General features: G+C 51.0%; 1 non-coding gene across 1 annotated transcript; it reads left to right on the top strand.

The window, feature by feature from the left end:
* Positions 1-11,137: 11,137 nt before the first annotated feature.
* On the top strand, positions 11,138-11,244 carry LOC133044140 (U6 spliceosomal RNA). Its single transcript, XR_009689882.1, has one exon. It is a non-coding gene; the product is annotated as a U6 spliceosomal RNA (small nuclear RNA).
* Positions 11,245-17,487: the final 6,243 nt, after the last annotated feature.

The raw sequence follows: 17,487 nt of genomic DNA, 5'->3' as shown, positions 1-17,487 counted from the left end.
AGGGCTGTGTACCTGTATTTTCTCAAATTACTAAACTCTGTTCAAAAGTAGTTGTACATGTATGTCTGATCAGACTTTTTAAACTTGAGACATTCTAATGAACTAACTTTACTCATACTCTCTTCAAGACACATGGAAGATGATCCAAGACAGACCAAGTGTTGGACAAAAAGCAAATCTCAAAAGATTTCAAGAAACGAAACTCATGTAATACATGCTCTCCGACCACAACTGAATTAAGTTAGAAATCAATCAGAAAACAATATCGGGAAAATTCCCCAATGCTTGAAAATACCTTCTAAACAATCCAGGAGGTAAGAAAAACTGTGAACTTAACATGTTTAATTAAATTAATTTAAATATTTTGACTTGAATAAAAATAAAAACACACTACACTGAAAATCTCCTCAGTGTAGCCAGATTATATTAGGAAGGGGGAAGGTCTGAAGTGATTGACATCAGCTTCCTTATTAAGAAACCAGAGAAAACTCCGTGAGGGTCTCCCCAGGTGGCCCTTGTGGTAAAGAACCCGCCTGCCAATGCAGGAGACCTAAGAGATGCAGGTTGAATCCCTGGGTTGGGAAGATCCCCTGGAGGAGGGCATGGCAACCCACTCCAGTATTCTTGCCTGGGAAATCCCGTGGACAGAGGAGGCTGGCAGGTTACAGTCTCTGGGCTTGGAAAGAGTCAGACACGACTGAAACAACTTAGCATGCATGAACGCGAGCAAACTCCATGTACGTGGGAAGAAGGTGATACAGGTGAGGCAGAGATCAGTGAAACAGGAAGTGAGTAAGTAATAGGGAAGAGCAAGGAAACCAAATGGTGGCATTTTAAAAAGCAGCTTTACAGAGTTGTGAAAGTGAAAGTCGCTCAGTCGTGTCCGGCTCTTTGCAACTCCATGGACTATATACACTTCTTGGAATTCTCCAGGCCAGAATACTGGAGTGGGTAGCCTTTCCCTTCTGCAGGGGATCTTCCCGACCCAGGGATTAAACCCAGGTCTCCTGCATTGCAGGCAGATTCTTTACCAGCTGAGCTATCAGGGAAGCCCACACAGAGTTATGATGGATGTGCAATTAAGTGCACATATTTTAAGCATACAACTGTGGAACATGTCAGCGTTTTGACATGTATGCACACCATTGAAACCATCGCCCCATCTCAGTCTGCTGTGGCCGTGGTAAGAACAAACCACGGGCAGAGTGGCTTCAATGATGGGGGAGGAGGTTCATCTCTCACCATCCTGGAGGCTGAAAAGTCCAAGATGGAGGTGCCGGCTGGTTGGGCTCCTGGGGAGGGTGTTCCCCCTGGGTTACAGGTGGCTGCCTCTGTGAACTCACAGGGTGGCAGGGAAGCGGGGAGGGAGGCAAAGAGGGAGAGATGGAGGGAGACAGGGAGACAGGATGTCTCTTCCTAGAAGGTCACCGATCCTCCGGGACCAGGGCCCCACCCTCCCGACTTCATCCAACCCTAAATACCTCCCAAAGGCTCCACCTCCAAGGACCACCACGTTGGGGGTTGGGCATTCAGCATAGCGGTTTTGAGGGGGCACAATTCAGCTCCCAGCACCCACAGTCAATGTAAGGGACGTGCCCACCAGACCCAAAGCTGCCTCTGGTCCTGCCTCACCCCCGCCCTCACGAACCCCTCTATTTTCTGCTTCACTGGTCTGGGCTCCTGTCTCTCCTTTTCTTCCTCCTGCTCTGGGCTTGCTGCACTCCTGTTTCTGCCTTATTGACGTGAATGTCTGCATGTCTCGTTCTGAATTTCCTTCTTTTCCAATGTAAACATTTAAAGCTGTGAATCTCCCTCCCAGAGTTGGTTCTGCTGCATCGCACATGTGTGGGTCTGCTGTGTTTTCATTATCATCCTGTTCAGAGTATTTCTCTAATTTGCTTGGTTATTTATTTTCGACCCATGGATTGTTCAGAAATGGGTTATTTAACTTCTAAATATTGGGGGATTTTCTAGATATTTTAGGGTTACTGAGGTCTAAATTAGTTGCATTGTGGTCAAAGAAAGTATTCTGTATGATTTCAGCCCTTTGAAATGGAGCCTGTTTGATGGCCCATTGTATGATCTATCGTAGTGAATGTACTGTATTGATTTGAAATAAATGTGTATTTTGTAAGTGTCGCATTTGTGCCCTGTAAATATCAACTGTTATAAATACCACATATCCAAATATAAACTTTTTAAATTCGCTCTGTCTAGTTCTACCAAAAATATTAGAATATTAATGAGACGTGCATTGAACTTAATGATTATGGCATTTTATAGGTATCGAGACTTTACATAAATGAATATAACATTTATTTAAATATTTATTTAGATCTTCTGATTGTCTTTCATTGTCATTGTGATATTTTCTCCTTAACAGGTTTTCATCTACTAAGCGTTCATTCCTCTAGGTTTTGCAGAGAGCAACTTTGAGAAGCTTATTTTGAATAACACGTCTGTGATGCCACAAAATTGCCTGGCAATACTGTCACATTTTCCCTTTTAAATCTTTTACTATTTATCTTGTTTTACTCCACCAAATTGAAATACTCTTAACTTGTCCCACATTTTAAAGGGAGTGTGTCTAGAAGTTTTATACTGAAGCATGATGTCTGTGGTCCGTTTTTATAGATAACCTATATCAACTTAAGGAAGTACTCTCCTATTCATAGCTTTTTCAGAGCTTTTATCAAAAATGAAGTTAAATTTTTTAAATGCACTTTCTTGCCTCTGTTCTCATAACTGCATGTTTTTAAGTGGTGAGTTATACATGCGGTATTAATGCATCCTTTTATTCCTAAGAAAACTCAGTTTGATCATGAGTAATTTTTAATGGATTACCACATTTGAATTGTTAACACTTTGATTGATTTTTAAATCTATGCTCATAAATTATATTGACCTACGTTACTCTTATACTGTCCTTCACTGACTTGGGATCAAGACGATACCTCATAAAAAGAGTTCTTTCATTTTTTATTGTCTGGATGATTTTTTATGAAATTGGAATGACTTCTGTTCATTGACTATTTGGTAGAATTCACCCGTAAAACTATCTGTGCCTGTTTTTAAATTGAAAATATAGGCTAGATGGCCTTTAAAATACCCGTGCAGTTTCTTTAGCTCTTATAGGTCTTTTCAGGCTTGCTATTTCTTTGGGGGTCATTTTTGGGAAGTTATACTTTATCAGACACTTTTCAGGTTGACTTTAGCTTGCACATTTATTAGGACAGACGTGTTTCTAGAGTTCTCTCATCTTTAATGTCTTTACTGTGAGATGTATCACATCACTCACTCAACGATGCAGGCGAACGGCAGTAACCCAGTAAACACGCATCCTTCCAGCATTTCCAGGAAGAGTCAGAGCCTCCCCAGGCCTGACGAAGCCGCCACCACCTCACCCCAATCTTTTCTTCTTCCGCCCTCTCCCCAGAGCCATCATCTCCCTGACTCTGTGGAAATCACATTCTTACATTTTTAAGAGTTGGTAAGCTAAGAACATATCCGTACCTTCTGTCGCTGGGTTTATACTGAGAGCAGCAGCCAGGGAGCTGAGTGTAAAGGTCAGAGCACCGTGGCCACCGCTCAGGGGAGGCACCCGGGGAAAACACGCTCAGCAGAGTGTCGGGGAGCCTGGCACCCCGGCGGGTCAGTGCGGCCTGTGCAGAGTGCCCCGAGCAGGCCGTGAACGAGGCGGGGACCCTGGGCTCGCCGCGCCGGGCCCCTGCAGAGGCTGTAGTGCGGACCAGGAGCTGGTGTCTGGGAGGAGCACGGCCACGGTCAGAGCCACAGCGGTGCTCACGGCTCCCACCCTCCTCCACTCCCGGGATGAGTCCCGAGCAGCCCCGTCTGTGCAGTGGGGTGCACGCCCTCAGATGGCAGAATCCCAGGAGGAGGTGAGCCATGCACACGGCCAAGGAATGGCACAGAGAAGGACCCGGGTCAGCGGTTCAGGGGCACAGAGCGTGGGTCTGACGCTGGCACAGTCGGAGTGAGGCCCCCGAGTGGGCCTCCAAGTGCGCGTTGACAGGGATGCCCTCCGATCCGGGCGTGGTGACCTCTGCGTCTGGGGGACGGCCGTCCACAGAGGCCTTCACCTGCCTCCCGAGGGTGGCGGCCACACTCTGCCCTGCATGTCCGCTGGCCTGAGCCCTCAGTGGGCTCCTGCGATCAGCCAGGTGCTCACAACCTCCCCAGCCTCCCAAGAAAGCACTCTAGGGAAGCAGTGGTTTTAGAGTCTTCTTGCCAAAGTGGTTTTTATCTTTTTCTACATATTTTATTTTGTTGTTGACTATCAAAACAAAATTCTGGTTAGAAACTGTTTCCTTCTGACTCAAAGGAGGCACATCACTGTCTTTTGCATTCCTGTTGTGTCGTTGAGAAACCCCAAGTCTTGCTGATTCCACCCTCTGAGCCAACTTTTCTGCAAGTAAGATTACAGCGTGGTCTCTGCTCTGCTGCCCAGCCTCATGTGAGGAGCCTTTCATTTCTGTGCTACATGTCTACAGGGCCTTTCCAGTCCATCAACCCACGCCCTTCATTTCTGAGACATTTTCTTGATTTTTGTTGTTGTTGTTGATTTAACCTCTTCTATTTGCTTAATATACTTTTACTTTTCTCGTCTACAACGTCTATCGTTGGGCTGTTGGACCTTCTGAACTGACCGTCTAATTTGATTTCTTCATTTTCCCTTGCTTTCCTTTTACCTCTGCTTTCTTTTTTTGTGACTTTGTCTCACTGTGAGATTGCTTCAATTTTATCAACTTTCTCTAGAGTTTTTCATTTTGACCGCCATGTTTTTAATTTCCAATCACTATTTTGTTACTGTTCTCTGAATTTCCTCGTGTGTTATAGATGGCACGCTGTTCTTGTTTTATTATTGCAATATTTTTCTTATTTCTCTGGGGTATACGACGACTTTGGGGAAGGTTTCTGCTCTCTGAAAAGCCCTTGTTTCCTCCCAGCGGCGTGGCCTGTCTGTAGCTCTGGCCGCTGTCTCCCACGCTGGAACCTTTTCCTCCACTCGACACTCCTGGGCTGATGACTCACGGTGCGGCGTGTTTGGGAGCTTTACAGGGTCAACTCATGGAATCTGGATTTTGCTACAAGGACACACAGATGGCCCATTCTCGTCACCTTGGAGACTCAAGGTGCATTTAGATGTTTTCTCTTTGGTTGGCTGATCCCCCAGAAGACTATCTTCTCATCTCTTACCTAAAAGGTGAAGGCTTCCTGCCAGATTATGTCTTAGTCTTGCATGCAGTAACCATGTCTCAGTTTTGCCAAAGGTGGGAACTACATCTCCAGACTCCAGCAGAGGTAGAGGAGGGGCCGTGGGGTGGGGGAGGAAAGCTAGGAGCCGACTTGCTCTCCAAACAGAGGTGGTGCTGGTGCCACAGGTCCTGGGCATCTTCCCTCCCTTCCTTCCTCCTTCCTTGTGAATTCTCTGGGATACATCCATTTGGTTTCCCACATTCCCATGCACTGCTTGGAATACAGATTTCTCAGACTCACTCAATTAGCTATTTTTCACTGGTCTAGTTCTTGGCCTCAAATTTTTTATTCCTTCTACCCCCATCTTTTTAGAACTTCAGAAAAGATTTTCAGGTTAAAAAGTCATTTTATTAATGTTCTGGGGAAGTTGCAAAAACAGATGGAATATGCACTCTACCATCTTAATCTCTAAATGATCTTATCTTTGAAGAGATAATATGGTCATGCTAGAATTACAGTTATCCTCTTTTACATCCCTAGTATTGGTTTATTTGTCCTCAAAATGCAATGGACTTTTAGTTTTTGGAAGTTTTTTCTGGATAAATTTCTTGGAAGTTGTCAATATTGACACATTTTTCTTTAAAAGTCTAACTTTTAAGGTTGAAGATGTTAAACACCTTTAGTTTGGTTTCAATTTTATCAATTTCTACTCTTTTTTATTACTTTCATTCTATATTTTTTTGATATTTACATTGTTGATTTTGTTTTTGTTATTTTTCCTAACTTCTCAAGTTACCTTAAGTTATTTTTGGTCATTCTTCCTTCCAAAAGTAAGAGTTTAAGGTTGTAAACTTTTCTTTAGTTTTGCATCAGCTGTGTCTAACATTTTTGATCATAGAGTCTTTTATTATTTAGAAAAGTCTGTTGTATACTTTACATTGCTATTTCTCCTTTAAACCACAAGTATTTAACCTTTTCTTAATACACGGGATCTTTAATTGAAAATTTATTTGAGATAGAGATTTGCGTGCAGGTAGAAGAAATAATAGGGAGACAGTCTCATGCAATTTTGCCCTGTTTTCACCAATCCAAGTATCATGTAAAATTATAGTATGGCGTTTTGCTGAAGTGGCACAACTCACAGATCTTGTTCAGATTTCCCCACTTTTCCTTGGACTTGCGTGTGTGTGTGTGTGTCTGTGTGTGTGTGTGTGTGTGTGTGTCTGTGTGTGTGCGTGGTAAGGCAGGTACCTGTGTACTGTGCGTGAATCCAGCCCTGTACAATGTTATCCTCATGAATCTAGCAGCAGTCATGACACCCAACAGTTCTCACACCCAGCACCCTTCTAAGCACATTCCCCTCCCCCTCACCTTCCCCACACCCCACCTTCCAGCAAACACTAGTCCATCTTCCAGTCCTAAAATTTCATCATTTAAAAATGTCATGTAACGAGAACCGTGTGCCATGCAGCCGTGGGCCTTTTCTCTTTGCTCCACGTAATTCCCTGCAGCTCCATGCCAGGGTGCAGGTAGTTAGCTTCATTGCTGACCAGTGTTCCATGGAGCGGGGCGGGGGGCGCAGCTTGCATAACCGTTCTAAACATATGGGTATTTTAAGTTATTTTTTGTCAGTGGCTTGCCATATAATTATGTTCACAAAGTATGTTCTGTTTCATGGTAAAATTGGTTTGGTTTTGAAATGCACTGATTTATAGTCTAATCCAGGTCAGTTTCCATAAGCATCCTGCGTATACTTAAAAGAAAGTCAGTCCTGCAAGTCTGAGGTGCGTTCTCCTACAGTCTGTATTTTCACGTGATCTCCTTGCTAATTATTGGTAATTTGTGTTGCTTCATATACTCATATTTTTGCTTTCTTGGTTTACTGTGAAAGCTCTGTTACAGTCTTGCAGAATGGTGGTGGGCGCGTCTACGTGTTCTTGCAGTTCTATTAACTGGGCACGCTGAAATCTGGAGTTTTGTTGTGTGCAGGCCTATTTGGGCTTGTGCATGTGCCCCTGATGAATTAGGCTCTTCGTGGTCAAGTCCCCCTCCTCATCTGCAGCAACTCCTCTTCCACATCCGACACTAGCTGCTCCAGGACACTGTCGTTTCATCCGCCTCCAAGTCTCCGTCCCTCCTCGGGCTTGCACAATGTCTCCCTATGTTGTGGGCGTGTCTGTTGTGTTTGCCATATGACTGCTTTTCTTAAATTGGCTATAATTAATTATATTGGAATATTTTTACATGTGTGGGTTTCCCTTGTGGCTCAGCTGGTAAAGAATCCGCCTTCAATGCGGGAGACCTGGGTTCCATCCCTGAGTTGGGAAGATCCCCTGGAGAAGGGAGAGGCTCCCCACTCCAGTACAACGAGGACTGTGTTATTTTTTTACCTTCTCTGAATTTCTTTACTTTTTTCCCTCTCCCTTCTTTCCCTGTGCTGAAAGCAGGCTGTGTGTGGACATGTCATGTAGGAAGAGCCAGCTCTATAGAACAAGGGACCAGGAGAGGGAGAGCTGCTGAAAGGTGGAAGAAGCCAGCAGTGGGTGAAGCCGGCCCCGTGGACAGCAGCAGCGACCTGCTCTCGGGGGCCACGGCAGCTCCAGGGGCGCTGAGGGGACCTGCGGGGAGAGGGCTGTGTGCCTGTTCCCCTTGGTCTCTCGTGTTACCTGCTTGTCGACCAAATTCAACTGCAAGCCAGTGGGCTCGGGAGCTGGGGTTGGGGGTAAGAGTCAAGATAAGATGGCTTCATAATTACTCTTATTAATTCTAGTTGTCAACTTCATACTTACAGGGCTTCCCAGTGGTGCAGGGGTAAAGAATCCTCCTGCCAATGCAGGAAACACAGCAGATACAGGTTCAATCCCTGGGTTGGGAACATCTACTGGAGGAGGAAAAGGCAACCTGCTCCAATATTCTTGCCTGGAAAGTTCTGTGGACAGAGGAGCCTGGTGGGCTACAGTCCATGGGGTCACAAGGAGTCAGACACAACTGAGCATGCATGTGCAACTTCATTCACTTGAATGTGGTAATGATCCTTGGATTGCTTGATTAATGAGCTTTAAACCACTGACCTGTGCTAAGCAGGATGGTAAGGTCACTGCTGATCCAGCGCCCAGCCTGCTTTCCCCACCACAGGCTCTTTAGTTCATATCATTATTTTTGCAGTGTTATAGCCTATAATATTTAATCCTCATTCCATAGCCATCATTTCTACCCTTGCTTTAGACTGCATATTAAGTTTATAAGATTTCATAATGAGCTCCACACCAGTTCACTTGTTACAGCTTTTGAACAGGATGGCTTGGAGCAGACTGCTTTGGCCTCTAGTGAATTCTTCAAGAAGGCAATGGGACTTCTCTATACAACAAAAGGTCTCTCTTTATTTTGCACTCAAATAATAGTTGAGCTGGGCATAAAATTATCAAGTGGCATTTTCTTTTCATAAATCTATGAACTTCAATCTGGCTTTTCCAATTTCAAAAGTTCCTGTGGAAAAGTCCTGAGATGGACCAACATCTTCCCCTAATATTTGATTAAATTTGGAGGTAGGGGTGGGTTTTCACAATATTGTTTCTATATCTTTCAAGTCCAGGAATTTTACCTCCTCTTCTTTAAGGCAAACAATTATATACAGGTAGCAATCTTACTTTTCTTTTATGACCATCACATTCTCCTTTGTATTTGAAAACTTAACCAAATTATTTCATTTTGCTCATAGTTTCCACACTCACTTCCGCCTACCCCCAGCTATGGTAGTCCATCATCATGAACAGATAAATGCCATGTGCATGTGTATGCATGTGCAAATGTATGTGTGCTTGTGTGCATACATGTACATGTATGTGTACCTGTATGTGTATGTGTGTGCACACATGCATGCATGTATGTTTTCATAAGCGCTTGTATGTGCACGCACCTGTAGGTATGTGCGTGTGTACATGTGTGTGCACATGCATGTGCATGCATGTTTTCATAAGTGCTTGTGTGTGCGTGCATCTGTAGGTATGTGCATGTGTACGTGTGTGCACACGTGTGTGCATGTATGTTTTCATAAGCGCTTGTATGTGCATGCATCTGTAGGTATGTGCATGTGTTGTACATGTGCACACACGTATTTGTATGTGAGTGTGTGCATGTGAGTGTGTGCACACACACGGGCACACTTGTAGCATATTGTCTGGCGTTGGTCTACACTGCCTTCCATCCAGGCCATCAGTGCTTTCAGAGCCACTCCTCACGGGCAGGATGCCTTTCTTCCAGCGTGTGTTGGACTAACCGCCTCCTAAAGATGGCAGTGCTTTCCTTGTCCACCGCAGTCATAGGCCCCTCGCAGTGTCGGAGTTTTAGGGAAGCCCGTGCAGTGCCCAGGCGCCTCTTTGCCCATGTCCCAGGGCACGTGCCCCCCAGAGTGCTGGCTGCTTCACAGCAGGCTCGCGCTGTGTGGGCCCCTGGTCTGCGGGAGCAGGAGGGCCGGGCCTGCCTTACCACACCTCCTGGGGACTAGATCACATACACTGAAATCCAGAGACCAGTGTAGGAGGCCGTGTTCCCTCCTCCCCATTTCCATCTGCCTCGTGCGGGGAGTCAGCCCACTGGTGTGGTGAGTCCCAGCCAGGCTGCTCTGTCTCGGGCCACAGGCTCTGAGCAGAACCTCCCAGAACTCGGCCCTGAGGAGGGAGGGCCCAGGGCTGCTCTGTCCACCGTGTCCTGATGCTGAGGGGGCAGCCCGACTGCAGGGACCCGAGGGCCCCCCGCCCCCCTGCTGAAGCCGACACTGCTGTCCAGCGGCCAAGGCTGTGGGGAGCACCGCGGAGGAGGGCGTGGGAGAGTCCTCCTGGGGGAGGCGGGGAGTCCCTGCAAAGGGCCCCAGGGCCTCGGGAAGGAGTGCTGTGGTCACGGGCGAGGAGCCCAGACAGGAGGCCTCTGCAGGGGGCCCCGTGCCAGGGGACAGTGGGGGCCGAGTGCAGGGACATGGGGTCCCGGCCGGGGTCCGAGCTGAGGCCGAGTTCCCACAGAGCTGCGTCCCGGGGGCCAGGACGCGGGGTGGGGGGTGTGCAGGCTGGGCCACGCTGCAGGACGCACATGTCGGGGAGCCTCCCTGCCCCCCCTGACCAGTGCCCTGCACCGGCAATGAAAGGCTCAGGAAGGTGAGGCTCGGGGAGCCGCTCCCCGGCCGGGACAGTGTGGACAAGGGGTTACCCGTCATCTCCGCTGCGAGGCGCCCACTCTCCGTGCAACGGTGGCTGATGTAGCACCTTAAACTGGGCCATGGGCCTTTATTTTCCTGTAAGTGGACTTTGCAAGACTTCTCTGAGCGAACTTTCTTGAGAGGTAACTGAACATCAGCCAATCAGCTGTCTCAGCTTTGCTCCCGGCCCGTCAGGCCCCCGTCCTCTCACCTCTGGAGGCTCTGCCGTCAGCGCGGTGGGTGCACGCCCCAACCTGGGCTGGCGCAGGGCACCCCAGAACCCCTCCTCACTCAGAACACACTGGAAGTGGCTGGCCTCACAAGGGGAGAGGGGGCACTGGCCGCCACGCGTGGAATGGCCGGTGGGACGGGCCTCTTGTTTAATCTGGGTAACTGCCTCCCAGGCAGCTGCTGGTTTTCGGAGGAGACACAGAGGGCTGATGCCCCATGAGGGCCACACGGCCAGCCGGGCACTGTGGTGTCGCCCAGTCTGGGGACTCGGGGGAGTTTCCAGCAGAGGCTGGAGCTCACAGCTTCCCCACCCTGTACTCCGGCAGAACTCCCTTGGGGCCTCCTTGCCAAGGAGTCAGGGGTCATCATAGAAGCAGGACCAGTGGGATGTGCTGCAGTGCGTGCTAAGCTGTGCCCGATTCTTTGCGGCCCCAAAGAATTGGCAGACCGTAGCCCACCAGGCTCTTCTGTCCATGGGATTCTCTAGGCAAAAACACTGGAGTGCTCGCTTCGGCAGCACATGTACTAAGATTGGAACGATACAGAAAAGATTAGCATGGCCCCTGCGCAAGGATGACACGCAAATTCGTGAAGCGTTCCATATTTTTAAAAAAAAAAAAAAGAAGAAAAAAAAAAAAAAAACACTGGAGCGGGTGGTCATTTCCTCCTCCAAAGGATCTTCCCCACCCAGGGATCCAACTCACATCTCCTGCATTGGCAAGTGGATTCTTTACCTACTGAGGCACCTGGGAAGCCTCTAAACAGAAGAGATTTATTGTAGGAATCCGTGTCCATGGTGATGGAGACCGAGAAGCCCCACAAGCTGCCTGCAGGCTGGGGCCCCAGGACAGCCAGTGAGCAGATCCCAGCTGAGTCTGAGGCCTGAGATAAGGAAGGGTCAGCCCGTCCTTTGAGTCCCAGTGTGAATCTCAAAGCACTAGAGCCCAAAGCAACAATGTCCTCGACGTCTCTGGATAGGAGCAGCTGGACATCGGGTTTGCAGAGAGAGAGAGCTTGCACCTCCTCTCCCTTCTGTGCCATCCTGGGGTCGAGGGATTGTATGACTCCCCACCTACCCTTGAGTGGGGCAGGGCACACCAGAATAAGACCAGACTTATTCTGTCCACAGAACCCTCGAAGACATACCCAGATCCGCATCCAACCAGCTGCCAGGGCCCCCATGGCCAGTCAAGCGGACACATAAAGCTAACCCTCACTGTGACAAAGTGTCCGGGGACACACCTGAGGAGGAGGAGGGGAAAAGGATGGACCATTTTGGAGCCAGCATGGAGACAGGAGCCAGGCTGAGCTTGGAAGGGGGAGATGAGGAGGCTGCTTTAGTTTCCTAGAGCCCGGGCGGTTCCGACAGCAGACGTTTACTTCCTCGCCTCCTGGAGGGCGGAAGTCCAAGGCCAAGTTGTTCACAGGGCTGGCTCCTGCCGAGGCCTCTCCCCTCGGTAGACGCGGTTTTCTCCCCATGTCCTCGTGTGGTCATCGACCTGAGTGTCTGCATCCTGGTCTATTCTTACAAGGACTCTGGTCATGTTGGACCGAGGCCCACCATCATGATCTCCTTGTACCATCATCTTAAAGACCCAAGTCCACATACACTCACATGCTGAGGCCCTCGCAGTGGGGGTTTCAACACTTGAATTTTGGGGGAGACACAGACGGTCAGTGTGAAGAGCTGGCCTGTATGTGGACGCTGCTGCCTCAGGGTGTCTGGGGGCCCAGGAGTCAAGTCCACTCGCTAGACCCTGAGCTAAATTCTGGCTCCAAATCTTCAGACACAGGACCGTGACCCTGACCCGTGGTTCACATTTTAACTCACTGGTCAGGGCTCTGCCTGGAGACCCTGAAGCCCCGTGAGAGCAGAGTCACCCCACAGAGGCCGGGACAGAGTGGGAGGCAGACGCACTGGGGCTCGGGGAGAAGGCTCCTGGTGACCACAGCGCTGGGGATGGGCCTTTCGAGTAACGTCTGCTCCCTGTGTGGGGCCGCTGTCCATCTGCTTTTTGTGCGGCTTGATTATTTTCCAAAGCAAGAATGCTTCTGTCTCTCTGAGAATAGCGGTCCTAGCAAACCCATCTGGACGTGACTTCTTTAACCCCCTCTGCCCACGAGGCAGCACAGTGAGGAGCCCGGGCCCAGAGAGGAGGCGCTGTTCGCCCAGCATCACGTGGGCCGTGGGCGGAGTCGCTGTCCTTCTGACCGCAGAGTTCAAGCTTTCCGCACAAGACTGTACAGCCTCCTCTCTCTTAACATGATTCCAAAATAATGCAACTATTCAAGCAATGTTTGTAAATCTCTAAGCAATCTCTAAAACGCAGAGGGGAAATAGACTGGCCTCGTCCAGCCCCACTGGGAGCCGGGCTGGCCTTTCCAAGGGCAGTAGGGGCCGCGTCTAGCGTGTGAGCCTGGAGACCCCAGGCCGCCAGGCCCACACTGGAGCCCTTGCCAGGGGGCAGCGCTGGGTCTCATTGCTCCTTACAGCCTCGAGGGACGAGCCAGAGGCTTAACAGCAGAGTGAGACATCACTCACGGTGAAAAGGAATTAGCCACAAATCTGGGAAAAGCAGGGATTAATCTCAAAACCGTCACGCTGAGCGGAAGACGCAGGGTACTGAACGAATACGTGCACGCACTTCTGTTTTCACAAAGTCTCCCCAAAGGCAAGATCACGCTCGCATTTCAGGGCTGTAGACACGGGTGGTGAAACCATAAAGGAAAACAAGGAAGTTACTTCCACGACATTGAGGAGTTTGCTTGACCTGAGGGCAGGAAGGAGGCTGGCCTGGGGATGGGAGGGTAGGCCTGTGATGGGGGGGTTCCTGGGGACGGAGGTGGAGGGGTGAGCGAGGAGTCTGACCCGCCCTCCAAGTCAGGTCGGTGGCCCTGGACCAGCTCCTGATCCCCGGCGGAGCGTCCTCATCTGTCAGCCCAGTTCAGGGTTGTCGTGGCAACCCGAGGAGCCGCTGGATTCGGAGATGGGTGGTTGCGGTCTGGTGTCTATTGAACTGTGTCCCCCGGAAAGCACTGAAGTCTTGACGCCCACCCACCCTGGGAGCTTGGCCTTGTTTGGTCTTCGTAGCCGGGGTCAAGTTAAGAGCTGGCCCTGCTGAGAAGGGTGGGTGCTGCCCACAATGACCAGGGTCCCCGTGGGAGACGCAGAGAAGCGGACACCGGGAGTGGCCATGTGCAGACAGGGACAGGGATGGCGACGCGCCGCAGGCCAAGGGCCAGCTGCAGCCTCCTGGAGCCAGGAGCTGGAGGAGGCAGGAAGGACCCTCCCCGAGCCTCCAGTGGAAGCTGACCTGCCCCCACCTTGAGACCCCCGCCCTCCAGAGCCTGGACGAACATGTCCCCACTGTCACAAGCCACCCAGGTTGTGACAGATGCCCGGCAGCCCGTGGAGACTAACTCCACCTCGCCTTCTGCTCCTTGTGGACATGGCTTTGTCTTGCTGTCACCGTGAGTTCAGCCCCAGCTTCGTCCAGGTTGGCACTTGCCGTCTACCTCGCCAAGGATCAAAACGTGAGCTGCTGCAGCTGCCGACCTTCAACAGCCCCAGAAAGGAGCTCAGGGCGGAGATCAGGAACGAGGCCTTCAGAACAGGTCTTCAGATAGTTAGACATTTTCAGGAGATTTTATGAGCCTGACCCTTGCATCTCCTCGTATCTAGAAAGGCACTAAAATCCTTCATGGAGACATCTGTTCCTCGTGACCAGCAGAAAAGCGAAGTCAGTCATTTCTGACCACCAGGCTCCTCCATCTATGGGATTTCCCAAGCAAGAATACTGGAACGGGTTGCCATTTCCTTCTCCAAGGGATCTTCCCAACCCAAGGATCACACCGGGGTCTCCTGCTTGGCAGGCAGACACTTTACCGTCTGAGCCCCCAGCGAAGCAGAAACATTTTGCAAAAAAAAAAAAAAAAAGTGCTGAATTGCACGTGTTCCTTTTTCACCAAAATCACACCTGTACTGGCCTCCCCCCCCACCCCCGGCTCTTTGGAGCAGTTTCTCAGAGCTCTGAGGTGCTGTCTCCAGGGCTATAGTCATCACTTTGAAAGTGAAAGTCGCTCAGTCCTGTCTGACTCTTTGCGACCCCGTAGCCTACACAGAGCATGAATTCTGTAGGCCAGAATACTGGAGTGGGTAGCCTTTCCCTTCTCCAGAGGATCTTCCCGATCCAGGGATCGAACCAGGGTCTCCTGCATTGCAGGTGGATTCTTTACCTACTGAACCACCAGGCAAGCTCTCAGAAAGATAGTTTTAAATAGCATGCAGGCCTGCTGTTTAAAACGTGGGCCCGGGAATCCCTTCACAGACAGCAGCCCCCCTCAGTCTTGCTGACCTGGCCCCTTCCTGTTGGGACGATTGACGCTGCCTTGAATATATCCATGTATGACCCTCAAACTCATTTAGAAATTCCCTTACCGAAACCCTGAGCAGGACTTTGTTAGGCGACGGTGTAAACACCCGTTTACACTTGCTGCTCACGGCCAGATCCCTCTTGGGAAACCGGGACCCCTTCAGAAGCCCACCAACTCGGAGAAGGCCCCTTTCCCACAGGCTGCCCACACCAGGGTTGACCTCCTCTCTAATCTCTGCCAGTTTGCTAAACAAAACCCGTATCAATGGCTTTGTCGCTTGCATTTGCATGCCTTTGATGACTATTGAGTTTGAACATCTTTTCATATGTTTATTGGTCATTTATGTAAATAAGTCCTTAACATTTATGGAGCCTTTAAAAAATGCCAGCCGGCTTCCTCCAACAGGGGCTCAAAGACCTGGTCCCTGGGCAGGGGGAGGGCGGGGGAGGCACCACCCCAGGCAGGGCCCTTCCTCCAGCTTCAGAGGGGTCCAGTCCTCCAGCTTCAGAGGGGTCCAGTCTTGCAGCTTCAGGGGGATCCAGTCCTCCAGCTTCAGAGGGGTCCAGTCCTCCAGCTTCAAAGGGCGTCCAGCCACCGATCAAAGACGCCCTTGCCGGCTCCGCCAGCTCCGTGCACCCCCAGCCTCCCCCACAGACTCCCCCGCCCTCCCCCCAATGCCCTGGGCTCCACGGTCGCGGTCCGAGGGCTGTTGACAGCAGCTTGGCAAGGCCTCAGCTCAGAGAGATTTGCATGTTAACAGGGAACTCTGCTTCAGGCTAATGATTTGAAAACCTAACCTGAGCTCTGGGGGCTCAGCTCTGGAGCCTTTAAAAGCTAAATCAACTGTAACCGACAGGCATAGTGGCCAAACCGACAGGCTTCCCAGCTGCCTGGCCTCCTCCACTGGGGGTGGGTCGGCGAGGGAATGGCTCCCGGGCAAAATGTCATAGACATGCCCAGCCCCTGGGGCCCTGCCTTGCCCCCCAGGTCAAGGGGACCCCCCAGTCCTAGAGGTGAGCCGTGTGGAGACTGGACCCAGGCCGGCTTCTGACCATCAGGACCCCTGCCCTGCCTCTGGCCTCTCCAAACCCCCCTCGGAATGACCCCCGCCCCCCTCAACCATCCCAAGGTCAGCTCTGCTCCGAGTAGCCCTCCTCATCTCAACTGGCTCCCCTTCCTACTCCATCCCACCAGCTAAATCATTCTACATTTTACGTTTTATTTTCTGATTAGTCGCATAGAGCTCATTAAATGGGAGATAGAAAGTTCCATAAAATATGTAGCGGGACCTTGGATGATTAATGCCAAAATTAAAAAAATAATCATCAGACGATGAGAGGCATTGTCGGTCCATAAAACTCATGGAGCGTCCGAGGACAGTGGGTTTACGGCCACAGGGGTAGAGGGCAGGGCCCGGCTCTGGCCCGACCCGTCCCCTGCAACCTCAGCCGTCCTACAGGGCCCACTGCTGGAGAAGCCTGCCCGCGAAGTCAGGGCTTGGGGTCCCCCATCATCAGACGCACGGCCTGGGGTGTTGAGGCCTCTGTTGAGCCCTGGGGCCCCCTCCACGGGCGCTTACCCACCAGGGTTCGTTCCTGTGGTCAGCCAGTCACGCCGTCCAACCCCTGGTTCTGGGCAGGCAGCTGAGCAGAAAGGCCATCAGATTGGCGGCCCCTGCCCCCAGGACCGAGGACCCCGGCCATGTCAGCGCCCAGCCAGCGTCCCTTCCCGCCGGACGCTCTCAGGCTGGGCCCTGCCTTCATCCCCTGGCCTTCCTGCCCAGCCATGCCCTGGGGAGGCTGGGTGCTCTGGAGGCTTCCACTCCCTGGAGGCAGGGCTGGGGGGCTGGACTCCCGAGGAGCCTGCCCTCTGGTGCCCAGGGGGCTCTGCCGGGCCTGGGGCTTCTGTCCGATCTCAGGGCTGGCAGGGAGTGGGTCACCCCGATGGCAGCGCCCGGCCGTCCAGCTTGGTTGATTGTGGTGGGAGCGGCTCTGCTGATTATTCACGAGTGCAGGAGACGTGCCCTCAGGCGAGGAGGGCCAGGTGGGGATTTTCCGTGACCGCACGTCGGGCCTGGCCTCCCCTGTGAGCTGAAGGTGAGCCGAGTGTAGAAAGCTCTCCCATCAGGTGCAGGAGAGTGGATGGTCCCCACGCGTCCTCCGGGAGGGGGACCCCTCTCTGGCACCTGCCTCTGAGGCCTAGTAACAACCTACGTGGCCAGTGTACATTTCAGTTCACTTCAGTTCAGTTCAGTTGCTCAGTCATGTCCCACTCTTTGCGACCCCATGAACCGCAGCACGTCAGGCCTCCCTATCCATCACCAGCTCCCAGAGTTTACTCAAACTCATGTCCATTGAGTCGGTGATGCCATCCAATCATCTTATCCTCTGTCGTCCCCTTCTCTTCTTGCCCTTAATCTTTCCCAGCATCAGGGTTGTTTCAAATGAGTCAGCCCTTCACATCAGGTGGCCAAAGTA

The sequence above is a fragment of the Dama dama genome, chromosome 22, assembly GCF_033118175.1.
Source record: "Dama dama isolate Ldn47 chromosome 22, ASM3311817v1, whole genome shotgun sequence".
Lineage (NCBI taxonomy): Eukaryota > Metazoa > Chordata > Mammalia > Artiodactyla > Cervidae > Dama > Dama dama.
Note: the sequence above shows the minus strand (reverse complement) of the source record. Positions and strands in the feature narration are given on the sequence as shown.